Genomic DNA, 14709 nt, shown 5'->3' with positions numbered 1-14709 from the left:
AAAAGAAAAGGAGCTATAGGAGAGTTATCAAAAGGAAGTAGTTCTCGATCCCATTGCTTCAAGTGCCATGGTTACGGTCATTTTGCTGTACAATGCCCCAACCGATCATTATTCATAGAAGAATTAGAAGGAGAAACTCTAGAAAATATGGAGGAGAAAGTTTATGAAGCTGATCCAGATTTAACCGAGCAATTTGAGAGTACTGAGGACATCCTAGGTTATGCCGCACCCAAGTCAGACCTTAGGCTTGGAGTCGTTAGGTATGTCGTAGCACAAACTAAGGAAAGTGAAGACTAGCGTAGGACCTCTATTTTCCATACCTTCATAAAATTTGACAATAAAATTTATAAGGTGATCATTGATAGCAGTAGCTGTATCAATGCCATCTCCACCGACACGGTTAAGCGATTAGGATTAACTCCTGTGGATCATTCCAGTCCATACCGTGTGTCTTGGATTGATTCCTCTTCTATTTCCATCAAATTTAGATGCCGTGTGCCCATCCAGCTTCATTCCTACCAGGATCATGTGTGGTGTGATGTCTTACCCATGGAAGTCGAAAGTATCATATTAGGTCGGCCTTGACTATTCGCCAATGATGTTACGATTTATGGTCGAACCAACTCCTGTAGCTTTACTCATCAGGGTAAGAAGATCACGATTAATCCTTCCCCACCTAAGGCTACTAATAGAAAGATAGACGATGGACCAAAAAAAAATCTTAAGAAGAAAACCCTCCATCTGATAGGTGCTAAAGAATTAGAGACGACCATGAATGAAGGATCACCAGTTTGGATGCTTGCTGCTAGAGAAGTTCGTGAGGATTCTAAGGTGGATTATCCTAAGGAAGTAGCTAGCCTTCTTAGTGAGTTTCATGATGTCTTTCTTGAGGATCTTTCAGATTACTTACCGCCTATGAGAAACATTCAACATGCCATTGATTTAGTTTCTGAATCTACCCTACCCAACTTGCCCCACTATAGGTTGAACCCTAATGAGCATGCCGAGCTACAAAGACAAGTTGGAGAGCTGATAAAAAAAAGATTTGTGAGGGAGAGTTTGAGTCCTTGCGCGATTCCTGCACTACTGACTCCAAAGAAAGATGGTACATGAAGGATGTGCATAGATAGCCGTGCCATTAACAAGATCACCATTAAGTACCACTTCCCCATCCTTAGGTTAGATGACATGTTAGATATGATGGTCGGATCCACTATCTTTTTTAAGATTGATCTTAAGAGTGGTTACCATCAAGTAAGGATTAGACCGAGAGATGAGTGGAAAACTGCTTTCAAGACAAAAAATGATTTATATGAGTGGATGGTGATGCCATTTGGATTATCTAATGCCCCTAGTACCTTCATGAGGTTGATGACCCAAGTACTACGATCATTTATAGGAGTATTTGTAGTCGTATATTTTGATGACATTTTGATCTATAGTCGAACTAGGGAAGACCATCTAGATCATTTCCAAAGAGTGTGTCAAGTTCTTAAAACAGAAAGCTTGTATGCTAATCCTAAGAAGTGCGCTTTTATGACAGACCATATCATCTTTTCAGGTTTTGTTGTTACCCCTAATGGTGTATCTGCTGATCCTGAAAAGATTAGAGCAATAGTTGAGTGGCCGGTACCCAAGAGTGTGCATGACGTGCGGAGTTTTCATGGATTAGCAACCTTTTATCGTAGGTTCATAAAATGATTTAGCACCATAGTCGCTCCCATCACTGACTGCATTAGAAAGAAAAAATTTAAATGGACTAGGACAGCCAATAGAGCCTTTCTAGACATTAAGGACAAGATAACCCATGCCCCAATCTTACGTCTCCCTGATTTTTCTAAGATTTTTGAAGTAGCATGCGATGCGTCAAGAGTTGGGATTGGTGGTGTCCTTAGTCAAGAAGGTCATCCGATAGCATACTTTAGCGAGAAACTTAACGATTCTAAACTCAAGTATTCTACCTACGATAAGGAGTTTTATGCGGTAATCCAAGCTTTAAGATATTGGAGGCATTATCTATTACCGCAAGAATTTATGTTGTACGCTGACCATGAGGCCCTTAGATTCCTAAATTCTCAAAAGAAATTGAATCATAGACACGGTAGGTGGGTCGAGTTTTTGCAAGCCTATACTTTTATTTTAAAACACCATGCAGGTGTAGAGAATCGTGTTGCTGATGCCCTGAGTTGTCGTCATACTTTGCTGTCCACCGTTAGTATAAAAGTTGTTGTTTTGATAAGGTTAAAGAAAATTATGAGTGTCCAGATTTTGGTGACATACTTACCACTTTACGAAAGGAGCCATCTAGAGAATATAGTGAATATATCCTTTAGGATGGTTACTTATTTAGAGAAACTAGGCTGTGTATCCCCCGTACATCTTTAAGAGATTTTTAGTTTGGAAATTACATGCTGGAGGATTAGCTGGACACTTTGGTAGGAATAAAACTATAGAGTTGGTAGAAGCCTAGTTCTTTTGGCCAAGCTTGAAAAGAGATGTCGTCTGAATTGTTGCCCAATGTAGAACATGTGCCGTGGCCAAGCAGAGAAAATAAAACATCGGCCTATATACACCCTTACCTATACCAGACTGTCCTTGGCAGGATGTTAGTATGAATTTTGTTTTGGGATTACCTAAGACAGCTAAGAAGCATGATTCTATTCTAGTGGTTGTAGATAGATTTTCAAAAATGGCCCATTTCTTGCCTTGTTGCCAAACGTCTAATGCGTCGAAAGTTACAAGAATATACTTTGATGAGATTGTTAGACTACATGGATTATCTAAAATCATTATTTCTGATAGGGATATTAGATTTATGAGCTACTTTTGGAAAATCCTATGACACCTTTTAAGCATAAAACTAAAGTTTTCTTCTGCCTATCATCCGCAAACAGACGGTCAGACCGAAGTGGTTAATAGGAGTCTTGAAAATCTTTTGCGTTGCTTGATTGGGAAACATATGGGTAACTGGGATCTTTTGCTACCCCGAGCCGAATTTGCATATAATAGCTCTGTTAATAGGTCCATTGGCATGAGTCCTTTTGAAGTAGTTCATGGATATTAGCCTAGAAAACCAATAAACCTCATCCCACTCCCCATGCATGCTAGGATTTTCCGAATCTGCAGAGTCATTTGCACAGCATGTCAAGAGTCTGTATAAAGAGATCAGTAAAAAAATTAGTATGAGCAATAAAGTTTATAAACAGAATGCAGATTCTCATCGACATGTCCAAGAGTTTGCAGAAGGAGACTATGTGATGGTTCGATTGAGGCCTAAACGGTTTCCACCCGAAACCGCGAAGAAGTTACATGCCCGAGGAGCAGGTCCGTTTAAGATTATAAAGAAAATCGGATCAAATGCGTATGTTGTGGACCTACCTTTTGATTTTGGGATTAGCTCTACTTTTAACATTACAGATTTTGTCACCTATAAAGAACCAACTCGGATACCTAATAAGCCATTTGAGCCTGAACCCAACCTTTGAGAGCGAGCCTGTCCTGAGTGTCCACCAGCCAAAATGTCAGCAAAACATGATCAGATTGAGAGAATTTTGGATGAGCAGATCCTCTCCACCCGGAGTCGAGGCTATCAGCGGTATCTGGTCAGATGGCGAGGTCGACCGAAGTCTGAAGATACCTGGATCACTCGAGAAGAGCTGCAATGCATTGATCCCGATCTACTTGAGCGTCACCAGAGCGGAATCGACCCACACTCGACAGGGTTAAGTTTTCCTCACCTCGAGAGAATTGGTGCGGACACCAGAGCCATCAAAAATCAACAACATGATTTAAATTCGATTTGGATCGAAGAAGCCACATTAGATTGATTCTACTTCAGTTATTTATTTTCAGTCAATAAATTTTAATGCATTTAGCTTTGGGTCCATAGGGCTATACTTGGATTTGTCCACGTCACTTTGGAGCCACCACTCTCCACATGCCCAAGAAAAAAAATATGGTATGCCAGCGTGTGCCATGCTCATGCCAAGTTGTGTCAAGCATCAAGCACCCACATGGAGTTCCATTTCCCTAGAATTCCTTAAGAGTTCTTGGCTACTTACTTATTTTGTTGAGGGTTGATTTCTTTCCCATGGTAGATTATTTTATCATATATAATGCTTTACTTTTTTGTGGAGGGCTGATTCTTCCTTGTAAAGGTAAGAGATTCCTAAAGAAACAGAACTCTTAGAGTCCTATATAAATCCTTGTATTTTTTATGAAGAGGACAATGAATAATTTTATAAACTCCACAAATACTTGTGTTAATCGCTCCGAAAGGAAGAGGGTGTGAGACCCAAAATCGCCCCACAAGGGGAGGATGTGAGGCCCACTTTCTATCCTACTCCTTCTACTTAAGATCTAGTGTTCTTGCGACTCTGATTCGACTCCACCATCTACCCACGCAAGTCTATTCTGCCAAGAGAAGATCTGTCTCCTTCAGAATTTTCATCTATCGTGCTGAGAGGGAGTGATTTTTTATTCTACAGATCATATGCTGTCAAGGACCTTCGTTCCTTAACAGTTGATTTTTGATTTTTTTTAAATCCGATGTTGGTAAAGACCTAGTTCTTTATCGATGGATTTGTTTGGTTAAAAGATTAAGAGCCCTAATCAGAGTAGTTTCTTAACTACTACCGATACGGATTCTTATCATCTTCTTGAATTTTTCTCACGGGTTTAATGTTTTATTTTCTCTTGTTCCATTCATATTTCTTTTTGCCTTTACTCGTGAGCATGTTTAATTTCTGCTATCTGTTTATGAAATTCTCTATTGCTAGTTATTTACTAATCTCTCGAATGGCATTCGTCTGTATCATTTAGATTGATCTCGCTTTAGTCTCGTATCAATCAATCACGCCTCCTGAGCAGAGTATAGGCAACTACACTGTCTGTCCTGGGAATAATGAGCCTCTGGCCGGACGTGATTTATTGTTGATGAACAAAAGAGAGCTTGATCATTAGGATTGATTTTCTTTTTCTCTCTCCTTTAGGATTGTCCCGCATCATCCAGCCATCATTTTTATCATGTATCTAATATCTTGAGATATCTAAAGTTAAATTTCTTTGCATTCTGTCAAGTCTGTTCATATCATTTTAATACCTTGGACATGGCAATGAAATGTGAAGAAAACAAGACAGTCAGCCCTTGTAAGTGGCATGTATCAAATTGAGACTAAGTTCTTGCTCAAGGTGACAGAGGGTCAAATAAATTCTCTTAATTACAGTATTTTACTAAATCGTAGCACAATAACTAAAATTAGTCTTTTGGTTCTTTTGTTCCCTTTTTTTGAGTGTTTCAGTGGTTAGTGGCCATACAACCCATGAAACCATGATCATTTTTACAAACTCAGAAAAACCATGAAGACACTCAGCCAACTAGAGTTGATATACGACACTCTTCAGTTGAAATTGTTTAAAGAAAGATGGCATAAGAAATTGAATTATTTGGGCTCACTTATTTCAGTCTTTGAAATGGTACTTTAGTCTAATAAAAGAATCATGACAAGGTGATCCCCTGCTATTGTTGCGGCTAAAGCTTAAAAATGATGTACCCTACAAAAGTCCGGAATGATTTCTTTGGTAAAGCAAAAAAATAAAGTGAAGTCTTATTTCATTTCCATTCAATCAGACAACTCCTTTTCCCCTCTTTGACATCAAACCACATCCAGCTGTTTCACCTAAAACTGCATCTTTTAGAATGGATCACAAGATTGCCTCTAACTTATGCATTATGTATTAAGTCGGGTAACAATAAAGGGATGGTATCGATTGCATTAGTGTGTGTATTCACATAGGAGATAAGGCCCATACAAAGAGGATACCACATTACTTTTCGTTTGCAAATACCCTATATAGCTGGCTTTTGAAGAACTAAACATTCACTTCCATGCAAGATAGGGCCTGCAAATGGAAGATGTTGCAGTTTTTTCCTTCTTTTTTCACATGTGCTTTAGTTTTCTATTTTTCTTATATTATTTTCACATCATGTGCCAAACATGTGTCAACAATATAGTGATATTAAGGTTAACATAAATGCAAGCAAGGTTTAACATACTGCATGTACCAGCCAGGAGCTAGTACAGGATGGTCAATAAACCGTAATACCTTCTGAACGTGTAGTCCTCCGCTGATATCAGTGGCACTGCTCAGGAGAGGGCTTCTGAGGGTTTTGATGCTTGTTCTCAACCGTTTCAAGGTAGGAACAAGTACAGGTAGAAGCCAACAGCCCATTGGATGCAATTTCCAATGGATTGAAGCAAGTATTTTTTTTCAGTTATTAGAATGTAAAAGCATTCTAGCTGGGTGAATCCCTCTCTCCACCCTTTTATAATTTTTTTTAAAAAACAACATAGGAGTGTTTAGGGTTTAAATGAAAAAAATGATGTCCAGATTTTGTTGTTAATTGATCTAATATTCTCTGGTAAACGTAATCAAGACCTAGAGCATGAATCTATGATAACAAATTAAGGAAATTTGGTAAGCAATTGCATGATATGTTCTAGACATGTCCTAGATGTGTTTTCAGATTTGAGCAAGCATAAAAAGCTGACACTAAGAAATCATTTCAATTCTTCATCCTAATGTAGTAATTTCCAGAAAATGTAAACTAGCACGGTTCATCAAATTGGAAAAAAAAAAATCATTAATTTAATGAAAGTTATGTCCTCCAATTGATCATACTGAAATAAAGCATTCATTAGTTCAATGATTGCTCGTAGCCTAGTTGCATTTCAGTTTTGATTTTACCATATACTTTTGCAATATATTTAAACAGCAAGCCATGCTATGCAATCTAATAAACTAGAAAAAGCTTGAAGACACACTGAAAACTATAACTAGATCACTTAAAGTGAACTCCTATCATATTTTTTATAAAGACTACAACAATCAAGATCTGTTGTACCAACTATGAGTGCAAATGAGCTGAGCAGCCTGGGAATTGCTGGAGCTTGAATCGGATTCAAGCTCAACTTGACTCGATCGTTATCGAGCTCGAATCAAACCTGAGTAGCTCAAATAATTTTTTCAAGTCCAGCTCAAGTAGCAACATACTCTATTTGAAGGCTCACAAGCTTAGTCAAGTATATATATTTTTAATAATATTATATTTTATTTATGATAAATATTATTAATTTAATATTTTAAAATATAATATTATGTTATATTTTATTTTAATCATATGTTTTAATTATGATCAAGATTTGAATTTGAGCTTGAGTATGGCTCAGTTGACATTCAAATCAAGTCGAATCAATCTCAAGTATTGCTTCTTTTTATTGAGTCGAGTTCGAGCTTAGATATTAAGGCTCGATCGATCTTAAGTTGAGTTTTGAGCTCGAATATTTTGAATCAAATCAAGCTCGAGCCTTTAGTTACTCAACTCGACTCAGATCGATTGCATCCCTAATACCAACTCGTACCATCCATACTAATTGTACCTATCTACTATATTGGTAAGGTACTGATAGGTATCAAGGTAATTCGGGTATAGAGCTGAACTAATCTATGCTAGTTTGGAGTTAGTAGAACTATCCCACACCACCTGATTTCGAGTGGTATCATGGCTAAGAATGAAAAAAAGAAGTATCAGAAGCCCATCTTGATACAAGGTGTGTAGTGTGTACCATACCACCTCTTATCATAACATACCAAATTGATAACATATCGATATGGTTCCAGATACTAGTTTTATGAACCTTGCAATAATAAAATATAAGAAAATAGAAAAAAATAATTTTGGAAGCCGACATAGACCATACAAGGAACAATGGTCATCTCAAAGCATATCACTCAATAACCTTGATCAGCATAGTGTGCAGTGCCAATATGTACCATACCCACCCTTAGCTGATACAACATCAATATGTAGTATTTTGAACCTTGGTTCATGGATTATGATGGCACACAATCTCGTTGCTAATGTATGCATTATTGATATTTAGTAATATTCAGAATAATGTGAAAACTTAAAAGCATACTAAAAGAAAAGGCAGGTATACATTTTTTTTTATGAACTTCTCATATTGTATAACTTTGAAATTACTCAACAAATACTTACTATTTGATAATATGTAAGGGTGCAGAACTTTTAAGAAAGAAAAAACCATTTCAACAACTTGGCTTTTATCCGAACTCTCAATTAAAAATAAAATAAAATAAAATAAAATGGCACTAAGTAGAAAGTCAATGAATTATTTTACTTAAAAAACTTAACACCTTTATCACATCACTCATGTTGCTACTATCTGCACTATCCCATGTATCTAGAGCTTTGCTGTTAATTAAGCATGATGAATGTTGACATAATAGATTCCAATTTTTTTTAACCTGATACAAGTTTTCAATTGCACTTCTAATAGCAGTCAATTTGGAGGAAACCCTTCAACAAAAATAGTGAATTCATATAACATGAAATTTTATGATCAAAAAGGGTCATATCATAGGTTGAAACTAATTAAGCTATTCCAGTTTTGTTTGGCTCAGACATGGTTCATATCCAAAATTTTAGAGCTAGCTTCATAGGTCAATTCTTTACAATTGGTCAATTAAATGCATATTAATTTTATGCAACACAGAGGTAGACGTTTCTTCTAGGTTTTCTTTTCTTTTTTTTTTTTCCTTTTATTTCCTTTCTTTTTAGGGGAGACAAAGATGATGATCATCAGAGGAGTCATCTACACATATACCAAAATATATAAGAAAATATGTAAGTTATAGTAATGGGTTCCCCTTGGAAAATGACAAAATGAAACCTATGTTTCTAAAAAAGAGTGTAAAATTATATTAAAGAAAAAAAGAAGAAGAAGAAAAGATAAATTATCCACATAACCATGAAGCCTCATCAGCATTCATCAACTTCAACATTCATTGACTTCAAGATAAATTGATTCTAGTTCTTTTGAAGAAAATTATTTATTCTAGTTCAACATTCATTGACTTCAATCTTTGCCATAAAACTACTCCAAATTCTTCCGCAAAATTCCTAGCTGCAATATCTTCGCTCCTCCAAACACTTCAACATATATCTAGTATAAACTCTCAAGCAAGCCCCACTTAGGTCTTCATTAAGTAGCACCAAGCATCCTAGTTACTTGTTGCCTCCATCACTTAATTCTCAATTAATAGTGATTTTACACATCCGCCACTCAACCTTGTCTTTCTTTCCATCATTTGCATTCTCATTTTGTGACAACAGTTTTTAAAAGATTATTCGAAAAATTGATCTCCTACACAAATAAACTGATCAAATGACTTCTCCTAGTTTTCCAATCATTGGCTTCTAGCACATTGTGAAGGGCAAGGGTTGGCTATCTTTATAGAATCATAGATCATGGGTTAATTTAGCAATATTCAGAGATTTCATCACTTCTATAAGTAGAATGGAAAAACTCTTATAATGGTTGCTATAGTATAAAGTATCAAATCATTAGTATGTTAAGTAAATACATGATCATCACCAATACTTTGGTTCAAATTTTAAACCAGACTTTTGTTACTTTAATCTGATCAAACTATCCTGCTATCATCAAAGGAAATACTAAAGATTCACATGGCACTTTAAAGGAATAAAATTTCTAAATAAAAAGAGGTGAAGTTTTTGATTTTTTTTTTTTTTTTTTTATTTTGGCATCCAGCATGACTTGCATGCTGACTATGATTGGCAGACCTAGCACTGAAATCCTTTTTAATAACACTTACCATAATTTCCATAATATATGTTAGGGAAGATAAATCTTTGAGCTTATGTACATTTGAGGTGAAAAAAATAAATAAATAATATCTTCAAGATATTTAGAAATAGCAAGGCATCAAGGCAAGGATGATCGAGGAAACATGTGGGAGGGCATACTTATCATCAATGAGAATAGTCATTTGTAGTTAGATTCTTTCCATAATGTAATTGTAAGAAATAAAAGAAAAAACAAATGACTCTTATCAAAAGTATATCATCTAGAAACAATAACTGCAAGCTTTGGTTACATGTCGAAAAGAATTAGAAAATTGATGCTTTCAAGGAAATGTAAACTTAAAAGTGGCAAAATTTCCTAATTAAGATCTCTCAGTAAAATGTGGCATCACTTATAGCATGCCATGCATATTACTTGATAAAGCAAAATAATTTTGCAGCATATCATTAAAATGTATCATATAAGAGATGGTGCGTACCAGTTGTTCTTGATGCTCAAACTTTTGGCTTCCAAAAAACTCTGGGCAGGAGTGCATGTACCTCAATACAAGCATGACATCAAAATGTCCTGGTTAGCTGCCAATAGCTGCACTATTGTTCGCATGTGCAAGACCATCATTTGAGAGTAATTTCATATCAACAAATGCCATTCCTAGAGCTTCAAAAGTTTCCCTATTGGAAATGTGCATATCAAAAGGTGAAATTTGACATGAACTCAAGGAATCAGTTTTCAACAGGATGTCTCAATTAATAATCATTCTGGACTTCCAAGAAGTGAGGAGTACAAAAGATCAAAGAACTTAAAAATACAAGGCATGCTTATATCAGTCATGAAAGAGCTTTAGGATAGGCATGGCTTACAAAAAATGTCAAAATAGACTGTATACTGAAACTTTCATTTACATGATATCCAGTACACAAAGGGTTGCATTTTCCAGTCGTATCAAGCATCTTAATTCTTGTACATCCACAGGAAAAGTTCGCATCAAAACATTCCATCCACCACGAATTAAGGGTGGAATGCTTCCTCTTCGAAATCCGCAAGACCAACTGCTGCAGTAACACCATCTGCAGTCCTGGCTTTTCTTGCTGTTTATTGCCCTGGTGGAAATGATGCTAAAAGGGATCAGTTTTCCCAAATACAGCATTATTTAACATCCACCAGCTCAATAGAAATCTTTTCTAGTTCTTCCACGGAATGGTCATCACCATTCAACACTTCCATGCTAGAAGATCTACAAGTGAAGTAGAAGACTGCACTCATCATAGAATCGACAAGCACCACAAAGGAATACATAAGGACCAGCAGAGGCCCTTCCCACAGCCGCGATGACCCATCCCCGTAGCTCAATGTTTTCACTCTGTGCTCAAATAGCCCTTCCACCAAAGCCATCCCAATTGTCGACCCAAGAAATATCAACAGCCCTGCCTGGGTCTGCCCCTTGATCAAGTGGACCGACCGAGCCAGAGCCTGCGGCCCCGACACATCCTCCAGGATGGAGATCACAGTGGCGAGATTGCAAACAATGATCGTGTGGGCATACACCATCGAGAAGACCAAGACAGTGAACAGAGCTGGGTAGACGACGATCTCCGGAGGGTAACCAAGAACAGCAAGTGCATTGCAGACATCACTAGGAGGCGAGAAACAGAGCCAGGCAGCCACAAATGGAGACACAGATCCAGATATAGGTCGACACAAGGCGCCTCCAAATCCGGCTCCGGTCCCGAAGAACTCCAAAGCGACACTTTTTGCCGGCATATGAGCAGGCGACAGAGTAGACGATGGAAGCGGGCAAGGGAAGGAATGTGAGTAAAAGAGGGAACAGAAGGTACAGGAAACAACCGTACCAGCTAAATGGTGGCACATCTGTTTGAGGAAATGGGTGAGAGGGACCGCTGGTAACAGCTAATAGGACGAGGCGTGCGACAGCGCAACGCGGCTGCATCAACGAGGTGTTGGAGAGCAGGGCGCGGAAACAGGCAGATGAGAAGGCAAGAATGGTCATAAAAGTAGAGGATCGTACGGAGGATCCTCACCGTCTCCCTCAAGATCTCCAGAGCGTTCATCGCGGGAACGCCGACCTCCAGGAACTCGGCCATGGCCGGGCAATCTGCGGCGCAACCGGGGGATCTGCTGCCGATCAGGGCGACCCATGATCACCAAATCGATCTTCTTGCGGTAACTGGTTATACGGATGTTTTCAACGATCTAACCGTGATGTTAACGTCAGATCTGCGAATTTTTTCGCATTTCTATGAATTGGACAGCGAATTATGAACATGAGATACTAATCTAGAGGGGGTCGGGGGAGATGAGATATGACAGAGAGAAGGGGATCCCGGGGAGGAGTTCACGAGGATCGTGGAGGGAAGAGGAGGGAAAAGAGAGGAAATTGGGGAGAAGGGATCGAGGGTAGAATAGCGTGAGACGGACATAAGTAGGATAAAGGGAATAAAGAGGGGAGTGGTGGAGTCGATGGTGCTTGGAATTTTTTACGGATCTCGTCGTCGATGGGCTCGGGAGGAGAAGGAGGGGACAAAGGAGAGTGGGAAATATTCATGGTTCGCTCGGCAAGAACGTCGGAAACGTTGGGCAAGCCCATGAATGAGAATGGAATTTTTTTACGTCAATTTTTTTTTATAAATAATGATTTTTAAAACCATGACATGCATTACATTATCGTTGGGATGATCATATGGTACAATCATAGATGGTCACCATTAAAAAAAAAAAAAACGGCCATCAAAATGTACACGTGTATCGCATGATCTAAATCTATGGACTTCTTATTTCATGGCTGCCCATCAGCCATTTCATGATTGTACTGGTTTTTAAGCCCACACGTACGTACGAATTTATAAATTATTCATATAATTAATGATTATATTTATAAAAAAATTATAATACATATCCATTTAGATCTTTAATATTTATAAAAATTTTTTAAATTATATAAATAAATTTTAATATTTTTATAAAAATTTATGAATAATATATCCATTCATATCTTAATGTTCGTAACTGAAAATCTTAATAACATCGTTAATGGATTAAAATGACTTTTAATTTATTCATTAATAATGCATATGTGTATTCACTTTGAGTAGAATATCCACATTGCATGCATAAAAAAAAAGATTGTTTACGTATACAGCTTTATTTGCAAATCAATTTCTCTCACTTTCTGCTTTCTAATGTATATATTAGATTGTATTCTATGATTTGCATGCTTAAAGATCTATACTCTTGCTCATCTATATAACTTTTTTATAGATAAATATTATTAAAAAAATTAATTAATATTTTTATTGAATAATTATTTATATTTTTATATTTTTTAAAATAATAAATTATTTTTATGAATATTATTTAAATCTTATCTATCTAGAAGATTGTTAAATCATTTTTTCATCAGCTAGTAAAGTAAGTATTTAATTTTATTTTTAAACTATCATCTTTGTTTTCAATATCAGATAGCTCAAACCATCTACTTCTTCAAATCTAAAAATGTAAAAATATTATAAAATATAGAAAAATTTTAGTAATTTATTTAGAAAAATAATAATATAAAAATATAAATAATAGATTTTGAAACTAATTTTTGGGTAAATATATATATATAAATTATTTTTTATTTAAATATTATCTAAAATATTTATTTAAAAAAATATATTTTTAGATAAATTTTTTATTTACAAAAAAAAACAATCCGTGGATCAGGAAGTCTCACTGTTAGAAAGCCTACTGTCCGCTAGCGATGTGAGAGGCTAAATTTTCAGTGGATTGGCAGGATTCCCACGAATTGATTTCTGTGCTTCTTCTTTCTTTGTCTCGATCTTGTGGCTTTTATTCAGAGGGATTCTTGGTCTTCTATCACATGCATGCTTTTATTTTCTCTTGTTATTCCTTTTTTTTTTTTTTTTTGATAATTATCTAATTAAATTTTATTAAAAATAATAGAAAAAATTTTGACGAAATCACTATTATTGAGTTGATTTGTTTTAAGTTTGTTTATTTTTTTTTTATTGAAATTATGATATGTTACCATGGACTGGTGCAAATAAGTTGCCGAGACAAGGTCTTGAAATTTTTTGGACTACAAGTTTGATCTATAATCATCTTTTGTTCTATAACTATGATTGAAGGTCAAATTTCATGCGGAGGCTACATAAGAATCTAAATTATTTTAAAAGATGTGTGAAATTGATCTAAAAAAATATTTTATGCATCACGGTGGTGCAGAACATCTGTACTATCTGTAGTGATTGGCTCACGCACAGATCGAAGCATGATGTCGTATAAAAAAATTATATTTTCTTTCGACTCTGTGGATGAGTCAATCACTACGGATGGTGCATACGGTTCAACACCATCGGTGCACAAAAAATTTCTCTTGGCCTAATTGCCTCTACAAGCCACAGCAGATGCCATTAGGACAAGTTGAAACCGAATAAGCATATAACATGTTGACCTAAACAAATCTATGCTTGCAAAAAGCTACATGGAAGTTTGGCTTGGCCTAATGATCATCTACTTGCAAGCCCACTGGACATATAAGAAGCTCAGATCATAAGTAATCTGGGGTTCACCATCCCTTTTGTGAACCAAGAAACTAAGAGCAGTCATCAATCAATCTGTATAAGCTGTGACTTGTCAAACAAATAGCAATATATAATCATCATATAAGATGCCACAGTCAAGATACAGCACTTCATGGATTTGAAAGATAAAGCAACTTCATGGATTTGAAAGGTCAAGGGCAATGAATTGGTCAGACCAAGGTTGATGGATTAAAATTCACCCAAGTCGGTATATTAAATGGATCAAAAATTTAGATTTTAATATAATCATTAGAAAAAAAAATTGGTCCGACCAACTAACTCATTTATAAAATAAGTGAGTTAGATTAAATAGATTAAAGAGTTAAATAATTTAAATAATTTAAATAAATTAAATAAATTTAAACAGATTGTTAAATGGATCAAAATAATTAAACAAACCCAGAGGTTTAAATTAA

At 36.1% G+C, this 14709-nt stretch overlaps 2 pseudogenes; one reads left to right on the top strand and one right to left on the bottom strand.

Moving 5' to 3' along the window:
• Positions 1-67: 67 nt before the first annotated feature.
• LOC140853161 (uncharacterized) lies at positions 68-1116 on the top strand (annotated as a pseudogene).
• A 9258-nt stretch (positions 1117-10374) lies between these two features.
• On the bottom strand, positions 10375-12294 carry LOC140853160 (uncharacterized; annotated as a pseudogene).
• Positions 12295-14709: the final 2415 nt, after the last annotated feature.

This window comes from Elaeis guineensis, chromosome 13 (genome assembly GCF_000442705.2).
Source record: "Elaeis guineensis isolate ETL-2024a chromosome 13, EG11, whole genome shotgun sequence".
NCBI lineage: Eukaryota > Viridiplantae > Streptophyta > Magnoliopsida > Arecales > Arecaceae > Elaeis > Elaeis guineensis.
Note: the sequence above shows the minus strand (reverse complement) of the source record. Positions and strands in the feature narration are given on the sequence as shown.